The sequence below is a fragment of the Urocitellus parryii genome, chromosome 1 (assembly GCF_045843805.1).
Source record: "Urocitellus parryii isolate mUroPar1 chromosome 1, mUroPar1.hap1, whole genome shotgun sequence".
In the NCBI taxonomy this organism is placed as follows: domain Eukaryota; kingdom Metazoa; phylum Chordata; class Mammalia; order Rodentia; family Sciuridae; genus Urocitellus; species Urocitellus parryii.
Genome location: NC_135531.1, coordinates 144090724 through 144104449, shown reverse-complemented (window position 1 = coordinate 144104449; position 13726 = coordinate 144090724). Strand labels below are relative to the sequence as shown.

The following is a 13726-nucleotide window of genomic DNA, read 5'->3' as shown; positions in this document are numbered from 1 at the left end:
TCACATTTTATTTTAGACACAAAGGTAATACTAGTGATTTATTTGTATATTCCTTGCTATGGGCTATACTATCTGAAATTGCACAACAAAAAAGGCCTCTATTCCTTTTGTTTTTATTTTGGCATCATCTGAAACCAAGTTTCTCTCTTGGATCTATAACTCCTTCAAGTCCTGCTCTAACTTTTGGATGAATTCTTGGCCATTGGGACTCTTCCACCATGGCGCAAGACAGCTCTTCAAATGGGCCTATGCTAGGGAATCATATGCGCAATCGCACTAAATTCACCAAAGAGCAGCTGACAATCCTCATCAACACCTTTAACCAAAAGCCATACTCACATTATGCTACCAGACAAAGACTTGCTTTGGAAATCAACGTTGAAGAGTCAAGAATCCAGGTTTGGTTTCAGAATCGCAGAGCTAGATCCTTCTTCCAGGAGAGACGAGAACTTAAGGAGGCCCTGCAATCCAGCCAAGGCCCTGGGCAAGATCACCTTCCAAAAGGGACTCCCAGTGAACAGATCCGACGGCCCCGAACCACCTACAGCGCCTCTCAGCTGTGCACCCTCTTCAAGGCCTTCAAGAGAAACCCCTACCCTGGGATCCATTGCAGAGAACAGCTTGCTAAGAAAATTGGAGTTCCTGAGTCGAGAGTTCAAACTTGGTTTCAAAACAGAAGATCTAGATTACATGTGAAGATCAAAAAAGAACCCGATGAATCCTTCCAACAAGGCCAGGGACAAGATCGGGGACAGAGTTCAAGGTATGGAAAGCTCAGAAAATGGCAAACTTGAGCTCTCATCATTCAGTCACTTCTCAGAAGCCCCAACTCTGACCACTGCTGCACTGGGAACCCAGCCTTTGGGGAACCTTCTGGATCCAAACTACAGTGGTAACATGAATGGTAACCAGCTTCCTTCACAAACTGAAGAGTGCTTCCACATTCCTGGCTCTACACAACAGACACATTGCTAGTATGCTGCCTCCTCTGCCCTCTCTCAACTTCTGTTAACCATCTCTGAGGAGTTTAAGAGAAGACAGGAGCAAGATGTCTCCCTGTGAGCAAGGAAGGCAGGAAGCTTGCACTGGGAGAAATCTTTATGGTCTCATTCAGGCCAGAGGCAGAAGTCAACTCTGAACTCAGTTTGGCCCAGATGTCCTGCCACCAGCATCAGTGGCTCACTGAGAGGGTGACCAGTCATCAGCTAGGTGCCTGGAGATGCATTGGAAATGACTGGGGGGGGGCAGACCTGGAACATTTTCAACAGAAGTCCCATGGCACCAGCTTTGCCAGCAGCTTGAGCTAGAACATGGTGGGCATAGACAAATCTAGAGGATTTGACACGACTTCAGCCTTCCTAGGGAGAGTCCGGTGCTGCAGGGACTTCAAGCCAAGCCTTCTGCAGATGAGAAAAGATGATAATCTAAGGGCTGGGGTCACAGCTCAGTGGGTAGAGTGCTTCCGTCTCATGCATAAGGCCCTGTGTTTGATCCCCAGCACCACACAAGAAAAAATAAAATCAGAACTTTAGGAGGTAGACAGGCACCAAAGGCCCTGCACAGCCCTATTGAAGCAGCCTGGTATCAGAGTTCCGTCGACCTTGAGATGAAGAAAATAAACTTAGTAATAACCTTTTTTTTTTTTCCAGTCATCAGAGAAACAACAATTGATTCAGGAAAAGTCATCAATTGATGTTAAAACCATAAAATGAAAAATTGAAGGAAAAAATATGTATAACTTCTGGAAGAATTTCCTCCCTCAGACTTTTTTTTTAAGTTGATAAATAAAAAATGAATATATTTAGAGGAAAAAAAAATTTCCCCCGCAGAGTTGACATTGTTGTCTTAGTGGCTGACACCCCAGCCCTGCTTCTGCCTAGGATGATTTATGGAGGGCAGTTGTGGTGACCTTCCTACCTTTGCCAGCACTGATTTTTGGAGTGAGCCTACTTGGTTATTGAGGGAGTGACCCAAGCCTGGCCATGAAGACATAAGTGGAAACGTATCTTGGGATTTTTAGAACGACTGCCCAGCTTCTCAGAAAGAAGCGATAGGTGTCGGCATCTGCTCTGTCATTACTGGGATAGAACAGAACTGCTCCACACAATTATGCCATAAAGGGACTAGCCTGAGGGGCAATCCTAAGAACCCAGGACAGAGGGATGGGTACAACTGTTCCCTTGACGAGGCTGTCAAGTCACACCATTACCAAACCAGGAGAGAACTCTGTTTTAAGACTTCCTGTTGAAGTCTTCTTTAATCCCTTTGAGCCCACTTTTCCCATTATTTGTAGCCCAAAGTATGTACTTGATGCCATCATTACCCACACTTAATCTGCCTACCCTGCACCAAATTGCACATTGTGTTATTGACTATGGCTTGAGATCAAGTCTTGGTAGCTGGTTGTTTGCTCCATGTAAATTTAAGATTTACCTTCTCTGTGTCCCTCCCACTCCTCAAAAAAAAAAAAAAGTCACAAGTACAACATTAACCTGGTCAGAATAATTTGGAGGCAAACTATTTTTTTTGTAATAATAAAATACTATGATCATATAATAAATCTCTTTGGTTAGTCTTTGATGTTTTATAAAGCTTTAAATTTTATTAGCAAGTTTTATACCTTTTTCACAAATACTGTGTGTTTTGCTATTATAAATGGGATTCTTCAATATTATTCCTCTTTTAATGTGAGTTGATTCAATGTCCCTTATAGAATTGTATTCACTCTTTCAGGATCCAGTCTAAGGTCAGGTACTGAATTTAGCTATCCTGTCTCCTTAGCCAACTCTTATCAACATTTTTACAGTCTGTCTTTGTCTTTAATAATATTGGCATTATTTTATTGCTACCTTATTCTCCTTTAGTTTTTTCTTAAACCTTTTATTTAAAAATTTTGGATTTACAGAGCAGATGCAAAGATAGTGCAGAGAATTCATGTATCTTTTTATCCAGTTTTCTGTAATGTCAATGTCTTATGTGACCGTGGTACATTTGTCAACACTAAGAAGTTGACATGCATTCTATACTTTTATCTAGGCTACAGGTTTTATTCAGATTCACCATTATTCCACTGATGTCTTTTTTCTGTGTCAAGATCCAATCTTGGGTACCATATTGCATATTGGACTCCCCCACTCCATACACACATCTTTAGGAGGATGCTTCTGTGTTTGGGTATGCCTGAGAGTTCTTTGGGGTTATATGTACTTGTACTCTCTTAGGTATGACATTGCATAAGTGACATGTTGTCTTGGTGTCCCACGGTGCCCGTCTGTCCTTATTTGGTGATTTGATTTTGGTGATCTCGTTGAGGTGCTGATATATTTCTTCATTTTCTTTTCTGCTTTCCAACTGTTAATAAGTACAAACCATGTAAATATCCTGCTTGTCATCACAATGTCCCATGGAGTCAACCTTTATGGATACTTCTCCCCTGTTCTGATCTTTACTAGAAAGGTTGCCAAATGCTTATTTTCCACATTCAGTACACCTTCCACATTCCCTAGTCAGACTCAGCATTCAATTATCGTTATTCCTCCACATTTAGCTCCTTATCTACTGCTTATGGAAGTGAACTCATGAATCCCTTCATTCTCTCCCAATGGTTTATAATTCATTATTATTCCTGATTATTTGTGCCCCAAACTGGTTCTTGTGTCACCTATTTTGAATGCTTCTTTGATTTCTGGCATATTCTGAAATATTCCAGGCTTAAATTCTTCCAAGTGGGCCTAATATCTTGGAATCATGGAACTAGTCCTTTCTCCAAGGAGTCCTGGTTTCTTTCAGTGGAGACCAAGGTCTGGGTGCTGGTGGACAGGTTTTGAGTCATGATCCTTTTCTGTGGAGAGTGAACTTTGTATGTTTTACTCTGTTCTTCTAAGCTAACCATTTCTGCTTAATAAAGAATCAAAATAGTGATGAATCTCAATCCTGACTTTAAGTCTCTCTCTCCTTTGACTACTAATCTGATTATTAATTTTATAAGTATTAAGAAATTTCTATTTTGATTATTTTTATCATTGATTTTTGTCAACTTTCTCCCATATTGAGATCATTTCTCCCATGTTCTCCTATGAAACAGTTTTTGCATTCGCAGAGGCGTATTTGATTAATTGATACAGTCACCTTGTTAATATTTCATTCCTTCATGAGGCTTCCTTTCTGCTCCCTGAAAGTGTTTCCCTTGTAAATTGTTCTTCCTGGCCTCTGCTCTGCCCTTCGGGAAATTCTCCTGTTTGAATTTTCCAAATTGGCCTCGCTGATTGTGTGCAGAAGGATCATAACCTGGGACTGACTTGATTCTTTTCTTTATCAATGTAGTTTGGGGACCCCAACATGGTTTTAAGTCTTAAAACATTTTTGTCCAGTCTTTTGACAATACAATTAAAAACCCAGGGGTCTCCTTAGTGATCGTGTTTTCCTTAGTTCCATGTGCTAGCATCCACTCAAGCCTTTTAGAAATGTCCTTCAGAGGGCCATTACCAAGCATTTGTGCAAAAGATGCTTAGGAGACTAGACTCTGGAACTAGACTCACTTGTGCCCATATATATCCCATTTCTGCCCCTCCTGTCTCTGTCATCCTAGATAAATTCACTATTTATGCTTCAATTTATTCATCTGTACAATGGGGATAATAGTCATAGTGCCTTTCACTTTTGTGGCTTATATGGAGAATTTACTGAGAAAATGAATATACAGTAAGAGCTGGCGCTGGGTATGTACTTCTGTCATAGTTAGCAATGTTTAAGCTTCCTTGCGGTTGAGGCACTTTTCATTCCTGTTCCTCAACATGCCTACCAGCCCCTGCTCACACTCTGTTCCTGGCCTGCAGGCCCTTTGTCTATCAAAATTCTACTTATTCCCCGAGGTTACTGACTACTTTTGCTGTTAGACTTTCCCCTCATCTCACAGTCAGATTTCATTTTCTTTCTGTTCCATACCAATATTAGTCCAAACAGCTCCCCACTTATGAATCAGGGAAACACTAGGCTACACCCCAAGATCTCTGGATGCTGGAAACCATACATAGTATTGAACCCTATGATATCAGTTTTCCCTTATATACCTATGATAAAGGTGAATTTATATATTGGGCACAATAAGAGAATACTAATAAAATAGAAGAATTATAACAACACTGTGTCATGAAAGTTATGCAAATGTGTTTTAATTATCTTGAAATATCTCACTGTATTCTTGCCTTTCATTTAAAGGGAGCCCTTCAAGCTTCTCTTTGGAACATCTGCATCATTTCCCTTGAGATTTGGGCTACAATTAAGTAAAATAAGTGTTTCTTAAACATGAACATTGTGGTTCCCCAACTGTCAATTTGATAACCATATGACACTCAGTGACTATGGGGTGGGCTACATATTCAGCACAGGTATCTTGGAAAAAATGATGATTCATGTGCAGGATGAGACAGTATGAGATGTCACCATGCTACACCTACACGGAATGTCATGCACTTTAAAACGAGTGGATTTTTGTTTATAGAATTTCCTATTTAATAATTTTGGTCCACCATGAGCTGCATATGACTGAAACCACAGAATGAAACCTTGGATTGGAGGGGCCTATTGTATTTCTGCTCGATTTATGAACTCTGCTTCATTACAGTGGGTTATATATTATGTATCTGCGTGTTTTGCCCACTAGAGGGCAGAGCTGTCCTGATTTGGCATGAGTTCTTCCTTCCATACAATTTACAGTAGCAGGTTCTCTCCCAATGCTTACCTTGAATTGAAATTATAAAATAGACTTTATGAAAGAACAGATGTTGCATCTTGTGAGTATGTTCTGCTGTTCATTTCAGAAATGTGTCCAAGCTTCCGAACCAAGTGGAGGTTTATTTTCCTCACGGAAGAAGTTATGAGGGGGAGGTAGCGTCGTTGTCCAAGGTATCCTAAAGAACATAGGCCCCTGCTCTCTTCCTGTGCTGCATCCTTCATGAGTGGCTTAAGTGTCAGGGTTGTAAGATGGCAGCTCCCAGTCGCCCATCACCTTCCAGTGAAAGAAATGAGAGCAAAGGGCCAAAGATGCCACTCTGCAGTGTCTGGGTGTTTTTAAGGAGGCTCTCAGGAAGTTCTTTCAGTAACTCATAGGCCAGGGCTAAGTCACATGACTATCTTTAGCTGCAAGAGAGTTGGAGTATTGAATGTGAATACCGTCATGGCAAACAAAATCAGGGGCCTGTTTGGCAGAAAAAAAATGGGAAATGAACGTTGGGCGTGTAACAAGCAGAACAATATTCCTCCGTGTTGTTTTGCCATTGGAAACAGCAGACGCTGCACCTGGGCAGCTTAAAGAGCACACTAAGATTGTTCATGGAATGGGGGAAGCTTCCGGAAGGTAGGTGTTGGGAGAGTTTGGGGAACTTCAATAGCAGGAATCTGTGGACTTTAGAGCAATGCCATTTATTAGATTCAGTAATAAAACAGACCCCCAGTCACTTCAGTTCTTGAGATAAAGAATTTCATTGGCTTCGTTTGACTGGATGGGAGGTACAGAGTTAGCCTTTGGACTCTAGCCTGACCCAGGTACTAGAGTTTGTTCCTCCGAAGAAGTAAATTGTTGAAGATAAGTCAGCTCTCATTATCGGCTATGTCATAGAACAACTTAACATGGATGCTGGAGTGCAGTTGTGCCGGGTTCTAGATTTCCCAACTCTTCTGAGAGTTCTCCTTACTCTAAGGAGTCAGCAACATGTGGTAGAATGTTCATGGGCCTGGGTCTAGATAAGTAGGTTTATTTTAATGCCAAATGCTTTCAAAAAAGCTCAGGATTTATCTAATTTTTAAGCCTGTAGGGATTTAGTTAGGACCAGTAAGGCAACCACTGAATTTCAGGTAGATCAGAAGGTAAAAATTCCAGCTGATTGGTTTTTGCATCCTAAAATTCACTTAGGAGGGAAAGTTCTAAATTTCAACAGACCTGCTTGTCATTTTGGATCATCCCTGGGAAGGGAAGGCAGCTATATGTTCTTCTGCCATACCAGCCTTCTCCTTTCAAGGATTTAAAGATGAATATGCCTTTCTTTTGTAAAATTCCATTAGTGTCTTTTTTTTTTTTTTTTACCTGGTTGTCTGGGAAGTAGAAAGTAGGAAATGTCCTGCCATTTGTTTCCTGGCTGTTCTTGTCTTTTTGGCATCCTCTCATGATATTGAGCTTCATGATTAAATGTGTCAGCTTTGGAGTCTGGCAGATCAGGGGTGAAGTCCTCATTTAGCTACTCATTGGCAATGTCATCATGGGCTGATAAAACCAGTGAACTTTGCCCAGATTGGCTATGATACATATTTCTCAGGGTTAGTCCTGGCTAGTGTATTTTTCTTGTGTGTGGGGAATGTATATATAATATCTAGAATGACTCCGACCTACTTTGATTACTTAACATTGTATCTTACAAGCTCTTATCAGACGGTATAAGTCAGCCTTAATCTTTTTAATGGCTGTACAGTGTTACAACAGAGTGGTTGTGCTGTCCTGTTAATTCATTCCTCATCACTAAATGTTTTTTTTTTTTTTCCCCAGACATTTACTATTATGAATGATCCTATAGCCTTAGATATTCCTCTGGACACATGTATGAGAATGTATCTATTAGGATGAATTGGGTTTTAAGTTATATTTCTTCAATTCTTAATGTGCATCTGCACTTGTGTTGAAAAGCTGTCTTTATTTCTTTTCTTGGTAAATGTCATTTGACTACTTTATAGGTTTTTTTTGTTTATCTTTTGTTTTTGTGGTGCTGGGGATGGAACCCAGGCCCTTGCACAGGCTAGTCGAGTGCTCCACTACTGAGCTGCATCTCTGGCCCTTGCTTAATGGTTTTGAAGTTTCTATGTAGTCACAGTCATTAATCCTTTCCTTTGATTTTGGGTTATGTATCTCACTTCAGCTTTCCTTGCTCTCACATATGTTGTCTACACACACACACACACACACACACACAAATATCTACACCTATGTATTTGGCATCTTATTAAAATAATTTTTATGATTTTATTATTATTCTTTTTAGTTATACACAACATTAGTAATAATTATTTGACATAATTATGAAAGCATGGAATATAATTTGCTCCTATTCAGTCCCAGATAGTTTCTCTATCCGTTCTCCTTTCTACTGTCTCCTTCTCTTTACTTCACCAATTTTTCTGCTACTTACTTACAGTTGATTTTTAAAAATTAGTGCCTTATGGATACACATAAAGGTGAGGTTCACTGTGGTATATTCATAGATGTACACAGGAAAGTTATGTCATTCATTCCATTCTTCTTGCCTTATCCCATCCCTCTTGATTCTCTGTCAAGTCCCTTTCATCTATCCCACTGATTTTTTTCTTTTATTTTGAGGAAATTACCCCCTCCCAACTTTTCTTTTCACTTATTTTGGACTAGCTTATTTCTGCATATCAGAGAAAACGTTCAAATTTTAACTTTCTGGGACTGGCTTATTTCACTTAGCATGATGGTCTTCAGTTTCATCCATTTATTGGAAAATGCCATAATTTCATTCTTCTTTATGGCCAAGTAATACTCCATTGTGTATATATGCATCACATTTTCTTTTCTTTTTATTAAATTATTTATTCTAATTTGTTATACAGGATGACAGAATGCAATTCATTTCCTATTGTACATATAAAGCACAAATTTTCAAGACACTGGTAGACAAAGTATTTTCACATCATACGTGTCTCCATACCTGTACTTAGGGTAATGATGTGTAACTCATTCCATCATCATTCCTATCCCCTTGCCCTGCCTCCTTTTCCCTCCCTCCCCTATGCCCTATCTAAAGTTCCTCCATTCTTCCCATGCTCCCCCAACAATCGCCATGCCATTATGAGTCAACATCCTCATACCAAAGAAAACATTAAGCCTTTGGTTTTGGGGATTTGCTTACTTCACTTAGCATTATATCCTCCAACTCTACCTATTTATCTGCAAATGCCATGATTTTATTCTCTTTTAATGATGAGTAATGTTACATTGTATATATACACCAAAGTTTCCCTATCCATTCATCTACTGAGGGCATCTGAGTTGGTTCCACAATTTAGCTATTGTGAATTGAGTTGCTATAAAAATTGTCATGACTGTGTCCCTGTAGTATGCTGTTTTTAAGTCCTTTGGGTATAAACCAAGGAGAGGGATAGCTGAGTCAAATGGTGGTTCCATTCCAAGTTTTCCAATGAATCTCCATACTGATTTCCAGATTGGCTGCTCCAATTTGCAGTCCCACCAGCAATGTATGAGTGTGCCTTTTCCCCCACATCCTCACCAATACTTATTGTTGTTTGTATTCTTAACAGCTGCCATTCTGACTGGAGTGAGATGAAATCTTTAGTTTTGATTTGCATTTCTCTGATTGCTAGAGATGTTGAAATTTTTTTCATATATTTGTTGATTGATTGTATATCCTCTTCTGAGAAGTGTCTGTTCAGTTCCTTGGCCCATTTATTGATTGTTTTTTTTTTGTTTTTTTGGTGTTAAGGTTTTTGAGTGCTGTATATATCCTACAGATTAGTGCTCTATCTGTTCTGGTGGTAAAGATTTGCTCCCAGGCTGCAGGCTCTATTTTCACCTCACAGATTGTTTTTCTTGCTGAGAAGAAACATTTTAGTTTGAATCCATCCCATTTATTGATTCTTGGCTTTAATTCTTATGCTATAGGGGTCTTATTAAGGAAGTAGGGGCCTATTCTGATATGATAGAGACTTGGGTCTACTTTTTCTTCCATTAGGTGCAGGGTTTCTGGTTTAATTCCTAGGTTCTTGATCCATTTTGAATTTTGTGCATGGTGAGGGAGGCTCAATTTCATTTTGTTACATGTGGATTTCCAGTTTTCCCAGCATCATTTGTTGAAAATGCTATCTTTTCTCCAATGTATATCTTGGGTGCCTTTGCCTAATATAAAATAACTGTAGTTATGTGTGTTACATTTTCTTTATCCATTTTGTCTGTTGAAGAGCACCTAGGCTGGTTCCATAGCTTAGCAATTGTGAATTGTGCTGCTGTAAACATTGATGTGGCTAGATTCTTATATGATGCTGATTTTAGAATTTTTGGATAGATACTGAGGAGTGAAATAGCTGAGTCATGTGGTGGTTCCATTCTTAGTTTTTTGAGGAATCTTCATACTGATTTCCAGAGGGGTTGCACTAATTTGCTGTCCCACCAATGTCTGAGTGTACCTTTCCCCCAACGTCCTTGCCAACACTTATTTGTATTCTTGATGACTACCATTTTGACTAGAGTGAGATGAAATAACATTTTGATTTTCATTTCCTTGATTGTTAGAGATATTGAACATTTTTTCAGATATTTATTAACCATTTGTATTTCTTCTTTTGAGATACGTCTGTTAATTATTTTGCCTGTTAATTGCATTGTTTGGTTTTTGATGTTAAGTTTTTTGAGTTCTGTATGTAGTCTGAATATTAATGCCGTGAGGAGCCGATGGCAAGGAATTCTCCCATTCTGTAGGTTCTCTTCACATTCTTAATTGTTTCCTTTGCTGTGCAGAAGCTTTTTAATTTGATGCAATCCCACTTCTTGATTTTCAGTTTTATTTCTTGTGTTTTAGGAGTCTTGTTAAGGAAGTGGAAGCCTGTGTCAATGTGTTGGAGTACTGGGTCTGCATTTTCTTATAGCAGTTGCTGAGTTTCTGATCTAATTTACAGATCTTTGATTTACTTAGAGTTGACGTTTTTGCACGGTGAAAGCTAGGAGGCAAGATTCATTGTTCTATATATAGATATCCAGTTTTCTCAACACCATTTGCTGAAGAGGCTATCTTTTCTCATATATATATATATATATATATATATATATATATATATATATATAAACTATTTTTTAGTTATAAATGGATGCAATATCTTTATTTTTATGTGGTGCTGAGGATCGAACTCAGTACCTCATTCATGGTAGGTGAGCGCTCTACCTCTGAGCCCCAACCCCAGTCTTCCAACGTATATTTTTGGCACCTTTGTCTAGTGTCAGATGACTATCTATGTGGTTTGTCTCTGTGTCTTCTATTTCATTGGTCTTAATGACTGTTTTGTGCTAACACCATGCTCTTTGTGTTCTTGTAGGTCTCTATTGTATTCTGAGGTTTGGCATTGTGACGTCTGCAGCATCCATCTTTTTGCTCAGAATTGCTTTAGCTATTCTGGGTCTCTTGGGTCTCCAAATAACTTTTAGAACTGCTTTTTCTAGTTCTGTGAAGAATGTCACTGGTATTTTGAGGGGAATTTTATTGATTCACTATAATGCTTTTGGTTGTGTGGCCATTTTACAATATTAATTTTGCCCACCTAAAAAATGAACATGGGAGGTCTTTCCATCTCCTAAGTTCTTCCTTGATTTCTTTCTTCAATGTTCTATAGTTTTCATTGTAGAGGTCCTTCACCTCCTTCATTGGGTTGATTGCCAAGTATTATTATTTATTTTTTTTTGAAGTTGTGAATGGGATGGTTTTCCTAACTTCTTTTTCAACAGGTTTATTATTGGAGTTTAGGAAAGCAGTTGATTTATTTATGTCAATCTTGTATCTTGCTACTTTACTAAATTTGTTTGAGCTGTAGAAGTTGTCTCGTAGAGTTTTTTGGGGTCTTCTAAATATAAGATCATGTCATCAGCAAAATTTATAGTGCTAATACTTTTTATTTGATTTAGATTATTTTATTATGTTTTGCTAGCCATTTGGTGATTATATATCACATCAGGAAGTGCTTATGTGACAACTTTAATGTTGGACCTGGCAGATGAAAGAGGGTTGGGTAAAATGGGAAAAGAGCATTTTACTTCCAATAACCATTAACTATTTTTTAATAATAAATTACCCTGGAACTTTGAAAAAATGCAGAGGCACATAGATGCTGAGGGGATTTATGAAGACCATTGAAGTTAAGGACCCCAGGCAGAGCATCATCCACTCTGCTCATTCACATCAAGGCCAGGTTTCACTCTCTGCAGGATATCACCTCTGTTTTTAGAGACTGCTTTATTGTCAGGGGCATTTCTCAGGACCTTTGCACATTACAGTTTACCTCTACCTGTGACACTCTTTCCTGAGCTAGCGGCTGCCTCATACTCTCCAATATTTTGCCCCAACATCCCTTGTCAGAGATTTTTCCCTGTCTACCCTACCTCAAATGCACTTTGACCTCATGTTCATTTTCTTCAAAGAGCTCACTATACTTTCTATCATGTTGGTTCTGATATTCCCCATGAGCTGAGCGCCTAGTGCTGAGCCTGCCATAAAGACACTTAGCTGGGAGGAGCAGAGCAAGGGAGTCACATGACATGACATGTCAAGGGGGTATGCATTGCACAAAAATTTAAGTGTTCAGAGTATCAAGGCCCTGGTCCCTGGTGACTTTCTACATAGCAGAAATTTTTCTGAGATATCAGAGCCTCCAATGGTATCTCCTCTGGTCTCCTGAAATGCACTTTGCAGATTTGTCTGCAATAATTATCTTAGTTATAGCTCTTCAGGCTGCAAGAAGAATTCTTCAGACTGGATGAAGACGATAAGAAATTCTCTGGACAACTTCAGGGTCGTTTCATGGAATCCAGGGGTGTTGGCCCGTGAATGTGGTTTACAAGATACTGGAGACAGACGTGAAAAGCACTCAATATTTCTCTGGGGGGTCTTGTTAACTCTTCATTTCTCTCTGCAGAACTCCTAGGTCTTTCTCTCTTTTGGTACTCCAGCTTTCTTTGCTTCTCACTTGCATTTTGATTAAAAATAATAATAATAATAACCTCTCCATAGTTCCCAAGCTTGCATGTTTTCTCTGGCCCAGTAGTAACAAAAATTAATGACGGGGCATTAGTTTAATTCTGAACTCATGGGAAAGGGAATTTGATTGAACTGTCTTGGTTAAGTCGTTCATCCTAGTGCAATTAACCATGACTAGAGGTCTGGGGTCAAGTGGAAGAAGTGTGATCCTGGGATTAGACCCCTGTGGCAAACTTCCATCTACTGAGCAGGTGTCCCAAAGCGCCTCGTTACAATCAATGCTGCAAATCACTCTCACACATCTGGGTGTCTGAATTTTCACTCTTTTGGGAGTGCTATGGGAAAGAGACCAAGTTGTTTTCATTATTACCCCAGCACCTAGCAGAGCACTCATTTTAATGCAAACAATTAGTCTTATTTTTTCACTGTCATCACAGTTGGCTGCACAGAGATAGGATCAAAGCAAGTGCCCCATGTTTCTGTTGGAGCTGTAAAGGCCAGAGCAGCCGTATGCGCTGGCTTTGCATTTTGACACACACATCATTACATACAACACTGACCCTGCTTTTGGCTGTTTGGGGTCATTACTTTTTCTGCTTCTGTGAAGTTATTTTTGACAGTGTCACCATTTCTAATCTTCCTTCCTCCCCCCTGTATGAAAGTGAAAGCCTCCTGTCTCTACTTCCAACATCTTTCCTATTTCTCAGAATTAATAGCCTCTAAGTTCTTATCAGCCCAGAAATCTAACATATGGATAAGTGGGTGTATCTGTAACTTGTTTCTTATCACACAAAGATATTGTTTATGATTTTTTTAAGATTTTTTTTTTTAGAAAAATTTTTAGTTGTTGATGGACACAATACCTTTATTTTATGTGTTGCTGAGGGTTGAACCCAGTGCCTCACACGTGCTAGGCAAGCGCACTACCACTGAGCTACAGACGCAGCCCCTGCTGGTGATTTCTT

The 13726-nt window shown here is 39.2% G+C and overlaps 1 pseudogene; it reads left to right on the top strand.

The window, feature by feature from the left end:
* The first annotated feature begins 218 nt into the window (after window positions 1-218).
* On the top strand, window positions 219-975 carry LOC113182419 (double homeobox protein A-like; annotated as a pseudogene).
* The last annotated feature ends 12751 nt before the right edge of the window (window positions 976-13726 follow it).